The sequence below is a fragment of the Vombatus ursinus genome, unplaced genomic scaffold, assembly GCF_900497805.2.
Source record: "Vombatus ursinus unplaced genomic scaffold, bare-nosed wombat genome assembly UNPS02012156.1, whole genome shotgun sequence".
Taxonomy (NCBI): domain Eukaryota; kingdom Metazoa; phylum Chordata; class Mammalia; order Diprotodontia; family Vombatidae; genus Vombatus; species Vombatus ursinus.
Window position 1 is genome coordinate 447,747 of NW_020951934.1, and position 21,574 is coordinate 469,320.

General features: G+C 36.6%; 1 pseudogene; it reads right to left on the reverse strand.

Annotated features, from left to right (window-relative positions):
- Positions 1 to 968: 968 nt before the first annotated feature.
- Positions 969 to 20,342, reverse strand: LOC114039647 (annotated as a pseudogene).
- Between the last annotated feature and the right edge of the window lie 1,232 nt (positions 20,343 to 21,574).

Genomic DNA, 21,574 nt, shown 5'->3' on the forward strand with positions numbered 1-21,574 from the left:
AATGTTTCCTCTACTTGGCCTCTTCCATGTAAAAATTGGTGCTGGGTTCAAATTGTTGATGGCAACAGCAGTTAGCTCTAATCAATTAATGATCAAGTATTTATTAAGTACTTGCTAAGTACCATGCTAAGTCCTGGGGATAAAAAGAAACAAAAACAGCCCCTTTCTTCAAGGTACTGACATTTTAATGGGGAAAGACAACATATATAAATCAGAACATACAAGTATTTATACCAAATGGTTTCCAAACTCATGGATGTATTTGTTGCCTTTCTCTGTGATGGAATTTAGAATACTGCTAAATATTTCTGTGCTTGAAAACTTTTCTACCTCTTATTATGTTGACGTAGAATGACAACTTTATACCCACAGAGTTCTTTCCAAATGCAAATTGTCTTTCTTGCTTATATTTAGCATGCTGAACCTAAAATCAGGAAGTTCTGAGTTCAAATCCAGCCTTGTATACTTATTAGCTGAGAAACCTTGGACAAGACACATAACCTCTCTTGGCCTCAATTTCCTTATGTATAAAATGGAGGATAATAATATCACCTACATCCCAGAATTTTTATGGATCAACTGAGATAATGTGAAGAGCTGTATAAACCTTAAAATTCTGCCTAAATGCTAGTTTATTATTCTTCTTCTTATCATTATTATACTTATTTTTGCTTCAATTAAAATTAGAAATTATCTTCTGTATGTTTTATATATTCAAAGGCTGCTATTATGTATAGTTTTATCTTCCAGGTCATAGCTTTCACAATTGTAATCTTTAAAATTGCAGTTCTTTGGAGGGAATGGGAGAACTGAGTAAACAAAAGAAGATCATTTTGTATGATTAAAATCCTTGCAGGGAATAATTTCTTTGAAAATTGGTTTTCTGGTTAGAACTTCTTCTGGCAAACTTAATACAATATGAAGGGATATATCAAAAAAGAGTGCTCCATGATGACATTCTGTATCCTTTAGCAGATATAGCTTAAAAACATGTTAATCTGATTTCCAACCACATGATCAGGTGGGTGGATATTATTACTTCCATATGCACTGTTAATGTCCCAAGCATCAATAACACCTACATTGAGATACTAGAAAATGTCCTTTATGATAAAGTACTGAAAGTAGCTATGAAAGTCACCAAATCTCTCAATTATAACACGTAGCTCCCTCGTGTTTTCAATCCTCAAGATCACCTTGGTGTCTGGGCTCCTCAAGAATAGTCACTCAATAGCCATTTGACATTGATGGCCTTTTGGATGAAGATGTCAATAGGGAAGGGTCTGAAGTGATGGCCCAGGTTTATGACAATGGCTTTGTTTCTGTCTCCTGCTATTTTGTCAGTCTCATGGGCAATATTCTCATTCACTGAGAAAAGTTTTTTGGTGATGAATGAATATCTGTGCTTTTTCCATTGAAGTTTAATATTTCTTTCTGCATCCAGAAGTACATGTTTCTTAAACGGTCCACTTCTAAGATGATCAAAATACTTTAGTACTAATAGAAAATAAAATACAAAATAAATCAACACATTTATTAGGTAATGAAAACAGCTTTATCACCTTTGAAAGTATGCCCAACTCATTAACCAGATGTTCAAGATCTCTACTGATTACAAAACTTTTCTTACCCATTAAAAGAAAAGCAATAACTCAGAGTTTCAAACCAAAGGAAGGTTAAATTTTTCATCAGATCAAGTGTAAAGGAAGAAAAATTCTCTAACATCCAGAATCATAGAATTTAAAGCCAGAAGACACCTTAGTGATCATCTAATCATCCCCAGCCACCATCAATTTTACACATGAGGAAATTTACTCTTTTATTGCTAACTATGCATTGTTCCTAATGTATAAAAAGGTAAGATCAAGCAACAGAGAATAACAATCTCATTTTTATGAATAACATGAAATTGTATCTGGATTTTGAAAATATTATAAAAGTGGTACATATTTTTCACACATTTGGCAAAGTAATATATCCATTGATGCAATGTTGAATCTCCCAGAAGATAAATAAGTTTTCCTCTTAAATGCCTATTTATTTTATTCACGTTATTTAATTGAGTCAGTTTACAAAATGCTGTACTCTGTTCACTGTGTAAAACATAACCACTGGGAATAGGGGACTTCCTTTCACTCTAACATTTCTGTTTCACAGGGTCACTTTCTGATAAAAAGAGACACTTGTGCTGAGTGATTGCATCATTACACACTCTTCCACTATGTTACCAGTACTGGCATATTGACTTACACTCATCCCACACTGGGAACACAGGGTTTGTAACATAGTCTAGCCTCTGCCTTTAAAATAATGCTTTTGGCCTCTTAAGACCCATCTGAGTGTGGTCCTTCCCACGTGAAGATGATGCCACAAATCCTGTCTCAGACCATTTGCTTTGATTTTTTTCTGTGGTAGGGATGGATTTGCTCTGACATATCTTTACTCTCTTTTACAGTAGTCTTTTTTATGACCCACATCAGTTATATCTCAAGTTGTAGAGCAGAGCAAAGACACCTAACCCCCAGTGGCCAGCTTTTTAGGTTCCTGAGGTTGGCAGTCATGACACTTACATCAGTAGAATATTACTGCATCCAACTGAGCTAACCACAAAGCAGAGCTGAAATAAAATTGTAACTGCCTTAGTGCTTGTGGGAAGTATATGATTTTCTCTTTTTCCCTCCATCACTGGACTTTCCTTAGACACATGAGACATCCATGATGTCTAACTAGAAATACACATTAGGACACTAAAATCTTTAGGAGAGAAAATAAATGGAGAAAAAAAGAAGAGCAGCCAAAGAAAGTCAATCTTTCAGTTTCTCAAATAATATAAGACCAAGGCCACTGGCTATGATGAAGAAAGTTGTGATGAGATGCATTCTATTATGGTGCTAATCCTTTTTTTTTTTAATCTAAATACAGGCTATGTCAGCAGTAGCTGAAGAAAATGTTTAGAATGAGAAAAACAAAAAATCAGAAAAGACAGTTCTAGTATTGTACCATACTTCCTGATTCATGCATTTTCAAATACTCAGAATGGTCCCCTAACCTGACAATGAAATTGTCAGAGATGATTCATAATGGATTTCCTCCATTGGAACATGTAGTCCTTTAGGGCAGGAATTGTTTTTGCCTTTTTCTTATCTCCATTGTTTAGCAGAGTGCCTAGGACACAATAAAAGCTTAATAAATGCTTTTTGACTGTCAATGGATCTTACCTGCCTCACAATTGTTACACCTGGTGTCTAGACTTTGGAAACAATATAGAAGCAAAGAGAATTAGCTACCTTGTAAATTTTGCAGTTATGTTGACATACAAGGTTAATGTAAAAAGAAAAAAAGAATCAAAGCAGTGAGTGGCTCCTTACGTTACTAGAAGAAAAAAATCAACAGTTAAAAAAACTTTGCACAAAAATCAAGAATTTAGATGAGAATTTCAAAATTAAAATAGAAACATGATTTTAGTAACTTGTCGGATGAGTTGGGATGAGACAGTACATGTGAATCCAATGTGATAAAAGTCAAATTTGAGAGAGATGATGGCATCATAGAATCACAAGGCTAGGCATTCAAGGAGTACATCCCAGGTGTGTCCATAGTCTATGTGTTCCTATGATCACAGGCTTAGGTGGTTTCATCAAAGGAGCAACAGGAAACTAGTTAGCAGACAGAACTTTCTCACTGCGATGCTAAGCACCTTCCCCCCCAAAAAAAATTTCATAAAGCACAAGTGTACAGATGATTGAATGGGAATAGGTTACATTTCAATCTTGTACAGTTTTAATGGAGCTGACTGAAATGACAAATATTCAGGCTGTAATTCTACCAGATAGATGTGAATAAAATAGAATGAAGACTGGTTTAAATTTCTAAATTTATAGAATCACAAAATCTGAGTTAGGAGTGATCACAGAGTTCCTCAAATTCAACCTATGCCTCAAGAGGAACAGCTTCCATAAAATTCCTGATAAGTGGTCACTCAGAGCTCATTTGATATCTTCTAATAAAAGAACCCATTTCTCTCCCAGGCAACCTTTTCTACTTTGGGCCAGATTTAATAGCAAGGAAGGGCTTCCTTACATCAAGCAAAATTTATCTCTCTACCACTTGCACCCTTGCTTGTAGTTCTGTCCTGCAACACCAGGCTGAACAATTTTAATCTATCTTCCTTATGATATACCTTCAAATAATTGAAGATGGCTATCATGTCTGTCTTACGTATTCTCTTGTCCAGTCTAAACATGCTTACATTATTTGCCATGGAAAAAGCATTAGATTTAGGATTCGAGGTCCTATGTTAGAATCTTGATTCTGATACTACTTCTGTGACCTTGGACAAGTCATTCAATCTCTCTGGGCCATAGTCTCACCTATAAAATGAGAGGGCTGGATTTGATTGATCTATCAATCAATCAGAAAGTGTTCATTAAGTACTTACTATATTCCAAGCAGTGTACTAAGTATTAGGGATATAAAATTATGAAGGAAGGCCAAAACACTCTCTTAGTCTTCATAAAGCTCAAAATCTAAAAGGAAAGACAACATGTAAATAAATATGTACATGCAAGATATATACAGAGTATATGAAAAGTAATCCTAAAGAAAAGATGAACTTTCTCTAAGTAGAGAGGGAAAAGTCTCTTGTAGAAGGTGATATCTGAGCTGAGTCTTAAAGAAAAACAGGGAATCTAAGAGACAGAAGTAAGGAATAAGGAATAAGGATAATAATAATAATAATAATAATAATAACAACACTAAAACTAGTATTCATATAGCTCTTGAAGGTTTTGCAAAGCACTTTGCAAATATCTCATTGCATCCTTATAACACCCTGGGAGATAAATACCCCCATTTTACAGATGAGGAAACCAAGTCAGACATAGATTTGTATTATTTGCCCAGTCGCACAGCTCATGTCAGAGGTAAAATTTGAACTCAGATATTCCTGAATTTAGTTCCAGCTCTTTATCCACTACCTTGCACTGGGGATAGCCAATGCAAAGGCTTCAGTTAGGACATAGATTGTCATGGCAGCCAGAACCAAATACAATGCCTTACATGTAGTTTGACCAGAGGACAAAAGCACTTTAACCTCACTTAGTATACTATGCTTCATTTTTTTTTAATAATGTCTAATCTTGGATTAGATTTCTTTTTGTCTCCTATTTCCCGTTCCAACTCTTATTAAGCTTAAATTCTATTCAAATGCCTAGATTTTAAAAATAAATTGTGTGGCCATTAAGTCCTTATTCTATGATCAAGAAGCCTATTTTTTTAACCCAAGCATGGGAGTTATTGAAGCACCCCCTTCTAATCTTACCTCTCCAATTTGCCTCTCTCCTATTGTGGGTTGGATCCCCAGAGGACAATTATTGACTTAGGTTCAAGGTACTGTGTGAAACTCCACTCTTGAGCCCCCAGGTGCTTAGTATTAATAGTCAGCCACTAGGCACAATGAGCTAATGGTAAAGGCATTACTAAGCAGGCTACGTAAGAACTGTTATGAGCACTGCCCCTTCCATAAATACACAGGGCAATTATGGTAAGAATTGGAACATACACAGAATACAGTGTTAGTAAGGTACATACATAGGGAATACATGAAGCCAAGACAACTCATGTGTCTCACACTGCAGGCTGATGTCCTTTCTTATCTCATGGTATTCTCCCATGACCACCACCAGGTATACGTCACTGCTGGGCAGCTTGCTCAACCTGGGTCCGTGGGCCCATTCCTCTCTTCAGCAACCACTCTTGAGGACTAGGGCTAATTTTCTCTTGGCTCTCTTCTCTTCTAACTGAGGTCACTCTCCTAGTTGTTTCAACTATTTGGACTTGTTCTTTGCTGAATATGATGCCTCCTACCAGACAATTAGCAACACTTCAAAACACTATGGATGATGAGTTGTTGTCAGGGTGGAGGAGACAGGGAGGGGAGAATGATAGAGAAATCCCCTCTCATGAGTCGGGTTCTTCCTCCACAATTGGCTCTCCTTTAAACCGCCAAAAGTAAGCTTGAAGCTGTATCCTACCTCAGCTATGTATGCCCCTAGATAGTATGTCATACTTTTTAAGACCACCAGAAATGGGGTCCATCAAATTTAAGAGTTGGAAGGAGCCTCAGCGACTATCTAGCTCAACCCATAAACAAAAGCAATACCTACTATAATATATCTGTGGTCATCTAGTCTCTGCATGAAGATCTCCAAGGAAGGGAAATCCAACTTCTCTCTTCAAGGCAGCCCTTTCCTCTTTTGGTCAATGCTATTTGTTAGGATGCTTTTCCCCCCTTTTCTTGATATCAAACTTAAATCTGCCTTTTTGCACCTTCACAACCTATTTCTCTTGCTTTTGCCCTCTGGGGACAAAAAGAACAAGGTTAAACCCTCCTCCACACATTGTTCAGTTGTTCTAGTCATGTCTGACTCCTCATGACCTCATTTGGAGTTTTCTTGTCTAAGATACTAGAGAAGTTTGCCATTTTCTTCTCTAGCTCATTTTACAGTTGAAGAAACTGAGGTAAAGAGGGCTAAGTGACTTGCCCAGGGCCACACAGCTAGTAAGTGTCTGAGGCCAGATTTGAACTCATGAAGATGAGTCTTCCTGACTCCAAGCCCAGTGCTCTATCCACTGCACCACCTACCCGCCCCCACATGACAGCCTTTCACATACTTGAATACAATTATTATTCATCTTCTATAAGCTAAACATCCCCAATTCCTTGAACTGATACTTAGTTGACAAGGACTCAAGGTCCTTCATAATCCTCTTGCCATCTGCACCTCCATTGTACTTTTTTGAATACCCTCCAGTGTGGTGGCAGAAAGACCTAGATACCCTTTAGACCCAAGTAGCTCTGCCTTGGAAACTGGCTTCTATTCAATGCAAAGCATACTATGCAAAACATACTCCTTGATTATCCTTTTACGTTTTTTTTTTAAAAAAAACCTTATTCTTGCTGGTTGGCTACTGAAACCCATAGTTTTGTTTTTGGAAATGTAGATTAACCCACCTTCAAGACCAATGCTAATAGAAGCTATCCACAGGTCCTTAAGTTGCATATTAGCCTTCTTCAAACACTGAAAAATGGAACTGTTTTTTCCCCCTAAATGAGTCTTTCCAAAGCTACAAGTGTCTGCATCTTTTGTGTTCCTTTAACAAACTTCTACTGGCCTCCTGTGAGCAGGAAGTGTTCTTATTATCACAACACCAGCTTGTCAATACCCTTTTAAATTATAGTGCCCAGAACTGAACAATACTTCAAATGAGTCTGACAAAAGCAAAGTAGAGTGAGATGATCACTTTCCTATTCCTGGAAACTATGCCTTTTCTAATGCAGCCCATTTGGTTGCCACATCCCAGTGTGAATCATATTGAGATTAGAATCCACCAGAACATATAATTTTCAGCCAAACTACTCTCTAACCATGTTTTTCCCCATCTTTTACTTTATGAAGTTGAATTTTTGTACCCAAGTATAAAACATCCCTATAGAATTTCACCTAATTAGATACCGTTCATTTCTCTAGTCTGTCATATATTATTTCCTCTGTTTCACAGATGAGAAAACTTAGGCAAACAGAAGCTAAATGACTTGTCTAGGGTCACAGCTAGTAAGTACGTGGGGCTGGATTTGAACTCAGATCTTCCTAACCCCAGGCCCTGCATTCTATTTGCTGCATCACTTCCTGCCTCTATGAATCTGACTCCGACAACCAGTATGTTAACTATTCCTCTAATCTTTGTCATCCTCAAATATAATGAACATAGTGCCATTTGTGTCTTTATCAAAGTACATGATAAAAAAATTTTAATCAGCATGGGATTGAGCACAGATCCCTAGAGTTCTCCTCTGGAATACCCCAACCATTCATGCCATTAGAAATGACTCTGAGTTTGATTGTCTAACCAGGTTTAGATCCAACTAAACGGATTCTTGTCTACTCTGTATTTCTCCACTTCACCACAAGAATAGGGTGACAGACTTTGTCAAAAACCTTGCCAAAATCTAGGTAAACCACAGTCACAGTACTCCCCTTATCTATTAGTGTAGTAATCCTAGTGGGGAAAAAAGGAAATAAAGTTAGTCTAGGGTGACCCATTCTTGATGAAGGAATATTAGCTCTGTTATCACTGCTTCCCTTACTAAGTGGTTCCCAACCAATGATCTATTCTAGAATTTTCTCAAGAATTAATTTCAAACTCATTGACCCAAGTTTACAGATTCTGCCTTTCTCCCATTTGAAAATCAGGATATCATTTACCCTAATCTAACTTTATTGAATTTAGACCTTTGGTCTAGATTGTCAATATCTTTTGAATTCTAACTCTGTTATCTAGTGTGTTAGCCATTCCTCCCAGTTACTTGTAATCTAAAATTTTGGCAAGCGTACCATCTATGCAAATAGATGGTATATGCAAATCATTGATTTAAAAAAATTGAGTAGCACAGAATGGCAGCAATATAGAAAGAAAGTATTGCTGGATTGGAATGAGAAGAGAGTTGAATTTTAATCTCCAACTTTAATTTTAATTAAATTCCAGTTTTAACTTTGCACTTACTACATGACCAATGCAAATTACTTAACATCTCTAAATGCATTCCCTCATTTTCAAAGTGACAATAATAATATCTAGTACCCTTACATACCTTATACAGTTGTTATGAGAATCATAGAGATAGTTTATATAAAACTTTGCAAACCCTTAAATCCTAAATCAATAGCAACTCTTGGCCACATTGTAGGCTGCACTGGTGATGTCTGTGTGACATCATCTGGTCTAGCTGCTCCCTGATTTTGGTTATTCTCAGATCAGTCTCTGTGAATGGCATAGCTGTGGTGAGTGGTACTTTAGGACATGAGGAGTTCTTGGAAATGTCCGAGTGATGTAAGGAGATAGGAAACTTCAATGAAAGCCCAAATTGAAAAAAAAAAAAACCAAACCAAGAAACATATGACACTATATACAGACCTCACAAGCTATTAGTGAGCTTGCACTGTGATGAATTCTGTGTTCAGATTATTGTACTTGCTGTAAAATGTGGTCTTTATAATGGTCTGTCCTGATTAATTGCTTTTCTATCTTTCCTTGTTATAAGAGAAGGATATGTGTATTTGTTTCTGTGTAGGGACACACATGAGAAGATTGAAAAGTGCGAGGGAGATTCAAAATCATCCGTAAAACATTAAAAAGAAAGTAAAAAAGAAAGAAATGGGAAGAAGAAGATGGTGGCACTGTGATTTAGTGGAAGGAACAGTAGATTAGAACTAGACTTGTTTTTCAATCTTACCTTTAGTACTTGCCACTTACCTATGTGACTTCTTCGAGTCTCATTTGTACAATGGGGTGGTTTGAATTAGACCATCCCTAAAATCACTTCCAGTTCAAAATACATGTTTCTATAATGATAATAAAATGAGGAAAAGTGGGGAGGAGGAAAAGGAGGAGGAGGAGGAGGAGAAGAAGAAGAAGAAGATGAAGAAGAAGAAGAAGAAAAAGAAGAGAAGAAGAAGAGAAAGAGGAGGAGGAGGAAGAGGAGGAGGAGGAGATGATGATACAGAGGGGAAGAGAAGAAAATAAAAAGTCAGCTGAAGTTGGGATACTGTGCTCCAATCAAAGTCATAATTGGGAAAGAATGTTGTATGTACAACCTTCTCCACTTCCCCTCCTATTTTCAACCCCTACCTCCATCTATCAATGGTTTTTCTAAATGGAATTAAGATACTTCTGTTTTTATTTAAATAAAATTATAGCAACAAGAAGAGAAAATGGACCAGCTCTCCATTCAATATAAACCTTTCTAATATAAAAGCAAAAAAAAATAATAATTTATTCATGCCTCTCCATGGAGAGGCAAAGAAAATGCCTGATGGAGTTAGTTTCATCATGTATCCAGAGGCAAAAAAAAAAATAATTTTAATGGTACACTTGGTCATCTCATGATGTATTGCCCATGATAAGTATTAGTAAAAAGATAATAATTTTTGTTTACATACCAATGTATGTTATAGAGTATGGAAAGGCCAATACATTCTATGAAGAACTCAGTAAGACATATTCCATATTAAATCAAAATATATTCTGATATTGGTGACTTCGGTGTAAAAGTGGGAATAGATAAAGACATAGAAAAAGTAAAAGAATCTGGTTCAGGAGCAAGAGATGAGAAAAAAAAAAACTTGACAACTCCCTAGAAGTTTCATGCCTAAATATTATGACTATTTTCTTTTGAAAAAGAAACGGAAAGTGCTGGGCATGGTGTGCACCAAATAGTATAGCAAAAAAAGGAAAATGATTATGTGTTAGCAGACATGAAAATTTTTGTCCTTGGTGTAAGAGTCATTCCTATATCGGTTTTCTGTGTACAGTTGGACCACCAACTTGTCAGAGCAAAGATGAGAATTGATACAAAGCTAGAATAAAGGACAAGAACATGAAAAGGAAACAGATGGAATGCCATTAAAATAATTCCAAACAGACCTATTTAAGTAAGTTATCGGTGAAATATAGGAAGTGAAGGATAAAAGAAAGAAATGACACCAACTAATAATTTAACACTTGTGTATTCAATCAGTCTACAAGCATTTATTGGGAGCCAAGATAGAGGATTAGAAGCAACAACCCAGGCAAATGTACCCAACATTCCCCTCTAAATAACTTTAAAATAGCACCTCATATTGAGTTTTAGAATGGCAGAGCCAAGAAAAGATCAAACATTTTTCTAGCTTAAGACAAGGAAGGATTCATGAGAAATCTGTGGTACCAGTGCAGGGGTAAGTCCAAATCAAATACAGGAGAAGCACTAGCAGCAGGCCTTGGAGGTGACTGCAACAGTGGTGGCAGCAGCTTCAAAAGGTCTCAGACCAGAGATGGTAAGGGGGTTGTACAATTAGTCAGAAAGAGATTACAGTGGATCATTTGCTTTCACTGGATGCAGCTATCACTGTTTGGCAGCTCTATCACCCATATGCAGTTGTGGGTAGCAGTTCTAGGGTAGAGAGGACCACTAGCACTTGCAGCTACAGGAGAGTAGGGGACCTGGTCACAGTTCCATGACCAAGAGGAGTGCTGCAAAAGAACAAGGGCCCTTCCTGGATAAACACCAGAGCACAGACCAGGAGAATAGTGACCACATCTCTCACTGGGTTATATCCCCTTGGAAGTACTGGAAACTTGTAGACTCTCAGAACTAACTCTGAAAACAGCAGCATGAAAAAGCCTGCGCCACAGGACAGTGCCTTGTGCCCCCCCATCCCTAGGTGAGCAGAGCCCAATTGTAACATAAAGCTCAAAGTCAAGGAATAGACTAGGACAATGAGCAAACAATGAAAAAAGAACTTCACCCTAAAAAGCTACTATGATGGCAAAGACCAAGGAACAAATTAAAAAGAAGACAACAATGTAAAAAACAACTACAAGGAAAATCTCAAAGAAAAATGTTAACTGGATACAAGTCCAACAAGAATCCCTATAAAAGGTAAAGAAAGAGATAAGCATGGTAGAGTTAAAATTGAAGAAAAGAAATGAGAGTGATGCAAGAAAATTATGAAAAAGAAAATTAACAGCTTGGTAAAAGAGGCACAAAAATTCACTGAAAAAAAAGCAAAATAAGTCAAATGGAAAAGGAGGTATAAAAGTTCACTTTAAAAAAGCACTCCTGGGGCAGCTAGGTGGCACACTGCATAGAGCACTGGCCTTGGAGTCAGGAGGACCTGAGTTCAAATCCGGCCTCAGACACATAAGACTCACTAGCTGTGTGACTCTGGGCAAGTCACTTAACCCCAATTGCCTCACAAAAAAAGCACTCCTAAAAAAAGCAGAGCTGGGCAAATAGAAAAAGAGGTACAAAAGTTCACTGAAAAAAACAATTCCTTAAAAATTAGAATTGGGCAAGTAGAAGCTAATAACTCCATGAGACATCAAGAGACAATAAAACAAAGATAAACTAATGGAAAAAATAAAAGAAAATAAGAAATATCTCATCAGAAAAATAGCTGTCCTGAAAAATGGATCAAGGAGAGATAATTTAAGAATTATTGGACTGCTTGAAAGCCATCATAAAAAAAGAACCTAGACAACATAATCTCCATGTAGATATCTAAAGTGTATATATATATATATATACATATATATATATACATGTATGTATGTATGTATATAGATCTTATGTTTGTTTGTTTTGTTAGGTGAGCCAATTGAGGTTAAGTAACTTGCCCAGAGTCACACAACTAGTGAGTTTTTTATGTGTCTGAGGCCGGAATTGAACTCAGGTCCTCCTGACTCGAGAGCTGGTGCTCTATCTACTGCACCACCAAGCTGCCCTCGATTTTATGTTTTTTAAAAAGCATCTTTTGTTAAAGATATACACAAGTTAATTTTTTTGGGGGGAGATAATCAAGCTGAAGCTGAGAGAGGACCAACAATCCTGGATGTGCTTAGAGAAACACTGCAGAAAACACAGATGAGAAAATAATCCAGACTAGATTAAGTCAACAGAGAGGAGGTACTGGAGATGACACAACTTTGAGGGCATTGAGAAATCAATTTTCAAGGTATATGAAGGACGAGAAGATACCAAATATAGAAAAGTTCTCAAATTTTATTACCAAAAAAAGAAAGAAAAGAAAATGAAAAAATGTAAAAGAAAAAGGAGAAAAAGGTGACTGAGACTATAAGTAGCTACTAACCTACCTATACCCCTACTTTCCCGTCTCTCTGTAAAATTTTATGAGCATAATCTACATATGCATCAAGGTTATTCTTAAGGAAGGCATTAGAAGGGAACAGGTAGATCTGTTTCCATAAAAAATTATTCCATGATGAACCACATCTTTACTGTTACAAAACAAACTGAAAAATGTAGAGAATACAAAATCCCACTGTTCATTTTTTTTTGGTTAGAAAAAAATTTGTAGAGAAAAATACCACCTTTAAGGTCTTCCTTGAACAAGATGCATGCCAAAATATATCAAAATTATACAAGATTCCTTGAAAATATTATTTAGGTAACCTTGCTTGATGACTCTTATCATTAATGTGAAATGATACATAAAACTAGACTTAATGTTTGTCAAAGGTGTTTGTCTCTGTCATGAAGATCAAGGGCAGAGTCCAAGCAGAATGATGCCCTCTGCATGTATAAATTTTCTAGATGCTCTTATTTGCCAGTGATCATATCATACCCTAGAACACTACAGGATCTCTTAAATCAGATCTATAATCCTTTAAAGAGTTTCACCTAACTATCCACACAAGAAAAACCAAGTGGACAAAGAATGCCTACCATCTAAATTACCATTTGCAAGTGAAAGGGCAGTCTATATTGCTTATCCATTGGTATTTCTATCTCAGAAAGACTCTGCAAATGGACAATAAGTAGGGCTCAGAATTTGAACAGAAAGAAAATCATGGGCTAGATTTCCTTTGGAAAGCTAGAAAATTGTTTTAATGACCCCAAATTTTCCTCCTAAAACAAAATTTATCTTTTTAATACAAATATTCATTCAACAATGTTGTATGGGTGTGAGTCACTTAACACTACCATCTCCAAGGAACTGAAATTTAAGATCATTCAAAAGAAGAACATTGTGTTGGCTGCTACACATTATAAGAAGGAAATACACTTGCTATTAGGGATTGTTTCATTCTTTGTACTTTTATCCCCAGTACCTAGCACAGTATCTGACACATGACAATAAATGCCTCTTCATTTCTTGATTAATCAAAAAAAAATGGAAGACTTGTTTGATGAACTGATTCATAGTAAAATGAGTAAATCTGGAACAATTTCATTCTTTATATTTGTGTTCTTAGCACCTAATAGGCCTTTAAATAAATGCTGGTTGATTCATTGAAACAAGAATTCCAATAATGTAAAGAAAAACAACTTTGAAAAACTTATGAACTCCATGCAAAGCAAAGATCAACCATGATTCTAGAGTACCAATGATGAAGCATGTTACCCACCTCCTAAAAGAGAGGTGATGGACTCAAGTTGTAGAATACATTTTCAAACATAGACAATGTATGAATCTGTTTTATTTGACTATGACTATTTGGTACAAGGAAGGGCTTTTTAAGGGGCAGGGAACTGGGGGGTTATGGAAAGGGAAGTAAATATAGTGACACAAAAAAGAATGGTATCAAAAAAGCAATTTTAAAAGGCACAGTAAAGAACACAAGGTGGTTCAGTAGGAAACACAAGTGAGGGGGACATCTTGGGAACTAATGTGCTGAAATTATCATATGGCTTAAAAACCAATCTTACATAATGGAAATTTATGGTTCTACATACAAGCCTATTTTTTTCTGTTGTTTTTTTTTAATGTGAAAATAATCATACTTATTGTCTGCCAAGTTCAGAATAACAAAAAAAAATCTATTTTTTTTAAAAATGCATTACTTAAAAAGATGAACTGGCACATGTACAAAAATATTTATAGCAGCTCTTTTTGTGGTGGCCAAGAATTGGAACTGAGGGGATGTTCATCAATTGGGGAATGGCTGAACAAGTTGTGGTATATGGATGTAATGGAATACTATTGTGCTCTAAGAAATTAGGAGCAGGAAAACTTCAGAAAAACCTGGAAAGGCTTATATGAACTGTAGCTGAGTGAAGTGAATAGAATGAGAAGAACATTGTACACACTAACAGCCACATTATGTGATGACTTACTTTCATGGATTTGGCTCTTCTCAGCAATGCAAGGATCTAAGACAACTCCAAAAGACTCATGATGGAAAATGCTGTCCACATCCAGAGAAAGAACTATGGAATCTGAATGCAGATCGAAGCAGACTATTTACTCTCTTTTTTTCTTTGCTGTTTTGTTTTGTTTCTTATTTCTTGTGGTTCTTCCCATTGGTTCTAATATTTCTTTACAACATGACTAATGTGAAAATACATAATATGAATGTATATGTAGAGCCTCAATCAGGTTACATGCCATCTTGGGGAGGGGGGAGGGTAGGGAGAGGGAGAAAATTGAAAACTCAAAAGCTTATGGAAGTGAATGTTGAAAACTAAAAATAAATAAATAAAATAAAATTAAAAATATGAATTGGTCACATGAAGAAAGCAAAAGCTAACCCATGGACAGCCCATGTGCTTTATTTGTATTTTCATTATGATAAGGGTGGATGAGAAAGAACTCTAGCACATTAGGTGGAAATATAATGTGAACTTATGGAACATGGACAAGAGTTATATGGATAGATGCCACAATGCATGGATGAGTTGTGATATGCATTGTTGGAGGTAATGCTGTCATAGATCCAGCTGAGTGTTTGATTATTTGCATAAAGTTATAGTAGGAATTCTTATCAAATTTGAATATTATACAAAATTGATATAGAAAGCTAACATACTGGATGACTAAGTCAGGATGCAAAAAGATTTAGACATGGTAGAACATTGGGCTAAATGAAATAAAATGAAATTTAATAGGGATAAATGTGAAGTCTTATGCATGGATTCAAAAATCAATTTCACAAATACACAGTGGAAAAAGCTTGGTTAGATAGCAGTTCATCCAAAACAAGATCTAAGGATTTCAGCAGACTGCAAGCTCAACATGAGTGAATATTGGGATACATGAGCCAAGAAGGTTAATGCAGTTTTGGACAGCAGCATATTAAGTATGGCTTCCAGGGACAAAAATGGAATCCCACTGTATTCTGCCCTGGTCAAAACACATCTGAAGGACAGTGTTTGATTGCGGGCATCTCATTTTAGGAAGTTTGAGAACATACAGAAGAGAACAATCAATTTTGTGAAGGATCTTGAGTACATGCCATATGAGAACTGATTGAAGGATTGGAGCATGTTTAGCCTGCAGAAGAGAAGACCTAGGGGGAACACGGTATCTGGGCAGCTGGGCTCTAATTTCAGTAACATGACAAACTACTTAGAAGAACGTCCCTCTCAACTTCAGCTTGATTATCTCAAAAAAAATTTAACTATTGTATATCTTTAACAAAAGATGCTTTTTAAAAACAACCCATAAGATCTATATACATATATACTTTAAATATCTACCTGAAGATTGTATTGTTGCCTCTCAGCTTCTTAGAGTTAAAGAATACGAGTGTCAAAAGCTTTGTTCAAAGATACAATCTCCCAAATCTTATTATTTTTTGTGGTTCTCCAATGAATTAACTACAAACCTTTGAACTTACAGAATTGAGAATTGGATTTAGTAATCTACTACTGGAATGGTCAATCCTTATCATCAAGAGAAGATTGATTAAATGATTAGAATAAGGGATGAAGAGTCTCCCCCCCCACCCCATGTAGGTCCATTAACTCTCAGAATAAATCAGTCGATAACCATAAGAAAAAACTTAGCTGTGATGATTTTGTCACAAGATTAGCAAGGTCTTTGTCCTTGCCAGCAAGTTCAGACATTCCCTTAGGGGAAATTGTAGTTAGGGTCCTAAGAATCTAAGCATAGAATCAGGACCAGTAATTTACTTTGGAGCAGAGCCATTATTAGTACTGAGGGAAGATTTCCTTAACATCTTTCTATGTTATTTATTCTTTTGTATTTGTATTGTGCTTGTATTTCCTGCCCAGTGTTTTCAGTTTCCTTGCGTAAAAATATGTTGAGACCCTACCCACTCCATTACCTCTTTAGGCTACATATTAAAAAATAATATTAAGAATTAAGATAACACTTCAGTTAGGGCAATGATCAGACTAAGAAAGGGAAGAATTCTTCAATTAATTCCAAGAATAGAGCCTCTCTTGAGTTCACCTTTGATCAGATAGAAGGGGAAATACTGGAGGGAATGGTGAAAGGGGAATTAAAAGTTTTAGGAAAATTATTTGCTTGGGTGTCTGACACTTTAAGTTTGCCTTGTTCTGAGGCTGTTACCTAAAGGCTGAACCCTTGCTTAATCTTGACTGGAATTTTGTCTCTGATGGGAATATTAAAAATTATAGATGTAAAACAATTTCAGTTAGAAGATTTTTTTAAAAACATGGGGAAACTCTGTCCATCTTTGGACTTCCATATTTCTAAGTAAAGAAGTTAGAATTAGAATTGTTCACCACATCACTGCTCCCTCCCCCACATCACTGCTTTGTCATTGTAGGGGGACTTCTGTAGCTCAATGAAACTCTGAGCTATGCCATGCAAGGTTACCCAAGATGGACAGATCACAGGAAAGAGTTCCCTGGAGAAGTAAATGGCAAACCACTCCAGTATCTTTGCCAAGAAAACCCCACAAACAGCACTAAACATCAGGAGATGAGCCCATTAGGTCAGAAGATGTTCAATATGCTACTTAGGGAAAAGCAAAGGACAAAAACAAGTAGCTCCAGTACTAATAAAACAGTTGGCCAAAGCTAAAAGCTCAGCTGTGGATGTATCTGGTGACAAAAGGAAAGTCCTATGCTGTAAAGATCAATATTGCATAGGAATCTGGAATGCAAGGTCCATAAAGTTGATGTAGTCAAACAGGAGATGGAAAGATTAAACACTGATATCTTGGGATGGGAATGGGTGAATTTAATTCAGATGATCACTAGATATACTTCTGGGGGCAAGAATCCCTTAGAAGAAATGGAGTAGCCCTTATAGTCAATAAAAGGGTGAGAAAAGCAGTACTAGGGTATAATATCAAAAATGACCAAATGATTTTTTCAATCTAAGGCAAAACATTCAACATGATAGTAATACAAGTCTATGCTCCCAACACTGGTGTGAAAGAGTCCAAAGTTGATAAGCTCTATGGAGACTTAACAATATCTTCTAGAAATAACACCAAAAAAATGTTACATTCATCGTAAGGAAGTAGAATGCTAAAATAGGAAATCAAAAGATAATCAGAGTAATAGGCAAGTTTGGTCTTATGTCTCAAAATGAAGCATGGCAGAGACTAATAGACTCTTGTCAAGATAACTCACTAGTCACAACAAACACTCTTTTTTCAACAACCCAAAAGGTAACTCTACACATGGACATAATCAGATAATACAGAAATCAGATTGATTATACACATTGCAGCCAAAGATGGAGGAACTCCATAAAGTCAGTTAAAACAAAAGCTGGAGTGGATTGTGGATCAGATCATGAGCTTCTTATAGTAAAATTCAGACTTGGATTGAAGGAAGTGGGGAAAACCATCAAACCATATAGGTATGACCTAAATAACATCCTTTATGAATCTGAAGTGGAAATAATAAATAGATTTAAGGAATTAGATCTGGTAGAAAAAGTGCCTGAAGAACTATGGAGAGAGGTATGCAATATTGTACAGGAGGCAGCAACAAAAAACATTCAAAAGAAAAAGAAGAGCAAGAAAGCAAAATGGCTGTCTGATGAGGCTTCACAAATAGCTGAGGAAAGATGGGAAAAGAAAGGTAAAAGAGAAAGGGAAAAATATACTTAACTGAATTCAGAATTCTAGAAAATAGCAAGCAGAGATAAGAAAGTTTTCTTTTATGAACAATGCAAAGAAAAAGAAGAAAACAATAGAATGGAAAAGATGAGAGATCTCTTCAAGAAAATTAGAGATATCAAGGGAAAGTTTCATGCAAAAATGGGCATGATAAAAGACAAAAATGGTAGGGATTTAACAGAAGCAGAAAAGATTAAGGAAGGGTGTCGAGAATACACAAAAGAACTATGCAAGAGAGATCTTACAGACATCCTGGATAATGAAATCAAGACGGCCTTAGGAAGCATTGCTAACAATAAAACCAGAGAAAGTGATAGAATTCCAGCTGAGCTATTTAAAACCCTAAAAGATGATGCTATTAAAGTGCTGAATTCAACTTGCCAGGAAATTTGGAAAACAATATTGAATTAGAAAAGATCAGTTTAAGTCCCAATCCCAAATTTCCAGAACCCTGTTATTCACATCTACTGAAACTCCTTCCCAGATGTCATCTGTCTGTCCCTGGAAATGTGTCATTTAGCTCTTAGAGGAGTCTACACTGAGATGCTGTGTAAGGTTCCACATACAACCATTTAGAACTGCTTAGAAAATCCATTTTCTGAACTCACTGTTGAATTCTCCCAGTCACTAATTTACAAAAGGTATGTTGATTGTCAGACTATTAATGATTTGATGAGCTGGGAAAAGGTGTTTTTTTTTCTTAGCAGAATTTTATATGTTAAACAATGTTATTGCTTATCTCCTTTACTGAACCGGTTTGACAGCTTATTTTATTTTCAAAACTCTTACTAATTCCCTGTCCAGCCTGTTCTCTCCCTCCTTCCTTCATTATCAACATTATTACTTTAGAATTCCACCCTAGGATTTTACTGTGGTGTTGCATTTCCTCATTAAAGCAGAGTCCTTGGAAAACATTTTTTTGGCTTATCCACAATCCAGTCTACTCCTCATTTCTGGCTACCTCCTATCCTGTCTCTCTAGCTTCAAGGTAAGAATAGAGAGTTACTGTACTTGTGGACAAAAGAGCCTCCTACCTCTCATTCTCCTTTAGCTGTTGGCCCCTTGTTCTCCAGGAATGACAATAGTCGATGATGAGGGGTCTAATGGTTGAGGAACCTGGGGACTGTTCAGCATTTTTATCTGAAAGATTATTATTCTTCTGCAACCCCATAAGACAAAGGCAATAATTAACAATTTTTACCTGAAATGTCCAAGTTAGGACCAATGGTCCTCTCTTTTCTTAGGAGGCTTCTGCAACAGTGAAGCAGGAAAAAGAGAAAGAAACCAACAGATTCATATATTGACAAAGTTGTCAGCCACAGAATTTAATAGAGTTATATTATGATATAATAGTTATAAAATTAAGCCTGGTGGTCTTGAGACCACCATGACAGTTTCCCCTTAAGGGAGGTTATAGATTATAGAATCAATACATGAAAACTATTGTTATAAGATTAGGCCTGATGGTTTTGAGGCCATCATGATAATCTCCTTTTAAGAGAAATTGCAAGTTTATAGAACATACTTACAGAAAAATATTAACAGTAACAATTTCAAAGGTTAGTACAGCTGTGTCTCCCAAATGGCATTTTGTCTAACACCAGCTTGTTTTTCTCCCTGATATGTAAACATCCCAATTAATATTTTGTCCACCACTATCTTGGTTTGTCTCCCTGATGACAAACCACCACCCCCAAATAAAATTTTGCCCTAACTCCTGATGTGTAACTCAGTGAGCTTCAGGGTGGCCACTCAAAATCAGAGTCTAAGAACCCCAATCTCACGGGATCACTTTTGTAGCATAGCTTCCCCTCCAGCAGAAGCACACCTTCTTGCTGGAGCACTGCCTTCCTGCTGAATGGACCGGTGTCCCCAATACACTGGCTCCCCAGTAAGGTGCTGCCCTTATGTGAGCTACACTTTATGTTATTGTGCATGCCTGAATGATATGTGGAGTCACCTTTTCTTCTCTCCCTTCTCCTTCTTCCTCGTTGCTTGCAATAAAGCTTTGCATTGAACTGATTCCCATTGTTTTACATGTTGTTCTCAGCACCTGAACTCATTAAGGGGTTGTTTTCCCAGACATCTCCGCTTGGCCCTTGGGCCTTTCCTTAGATATAAACTGGTTACCTGAACAAGGACTTGACCCATCCATGGACAGGAGCATCAATATGGGGAGAGTATGACAGTATAAGCCTAGTTGTAGAAAGCAGGGTCAATAGAAAAACCCTACACTCTTCCAGGAGGGACTTTCTTATGCCAGAGGAATGTCACAAAATAATAATATAATTAATATAAGATAAATGATATGTTATATAATATTTAGGCAATCTATTCATCTTCATTATCTTTGTATTCTGAGCCTCTTGTACTTTCTAAAGAATTAAAACTCAAAAACAATTATTGGCTCGAAAGACCCAAAAGATCAACCCTAGAGGTTGTCCAGTAGCCTCGTCAAGTAGCTTTTTGGCCAGCCTAGGCTGCTGATCTGCTGCACAATTTGGTCTTCATCTTGATACCCAAACTCCCACCTCCCTACTCCACAGCAATGCAAAACACTGTGTTCGTCGGTCTTTTTCTGCCATATGATTATAGTAAGCTCACACTTACTGAGAAGAACTATTTCCACACCGTTCATTTGGAGGTCCACATGGATCAATTCCTCAATATCTCAACACAGTTTCTAGTATAAAGGCTTTATGTCAGTGAAAGGAAGATACTCGTGCTAATGATCAAACCACACAGAAATGAACTATAAATATTACCTCAGTCCTGGTTTTCACCATTCATCACTACAGCCTTATAGCCATTCACTGTAGTTTTGTAATATTTGAATAATCCTATGTGGTACCTCCTCCAAGTTACTCCTACAACTTGCTCTCTGGTTTGGATTCCCATGGGGAAGACTCCCCTCAGGTTAAAAGTACTCTTTTGGTTTGTTGCTATTCAGTTGTTGAGTCATAGCTAACTCTTTGCAACCCCATGTAAGCATCAATGGGGTTTTCTTGGCAAAGATACCAGAGTAGTTTGCCATTTTCTTCTCCAATGTGTACCCATTTTACAGATGAGGAACTGAGGCAAATAAAGGATAAGTGACTTGCCCAGGATCACATAGGTAATAATTGTCTGAGGCTGGATTTGAACTCAGATCTTCCTGATTCCAGACCTG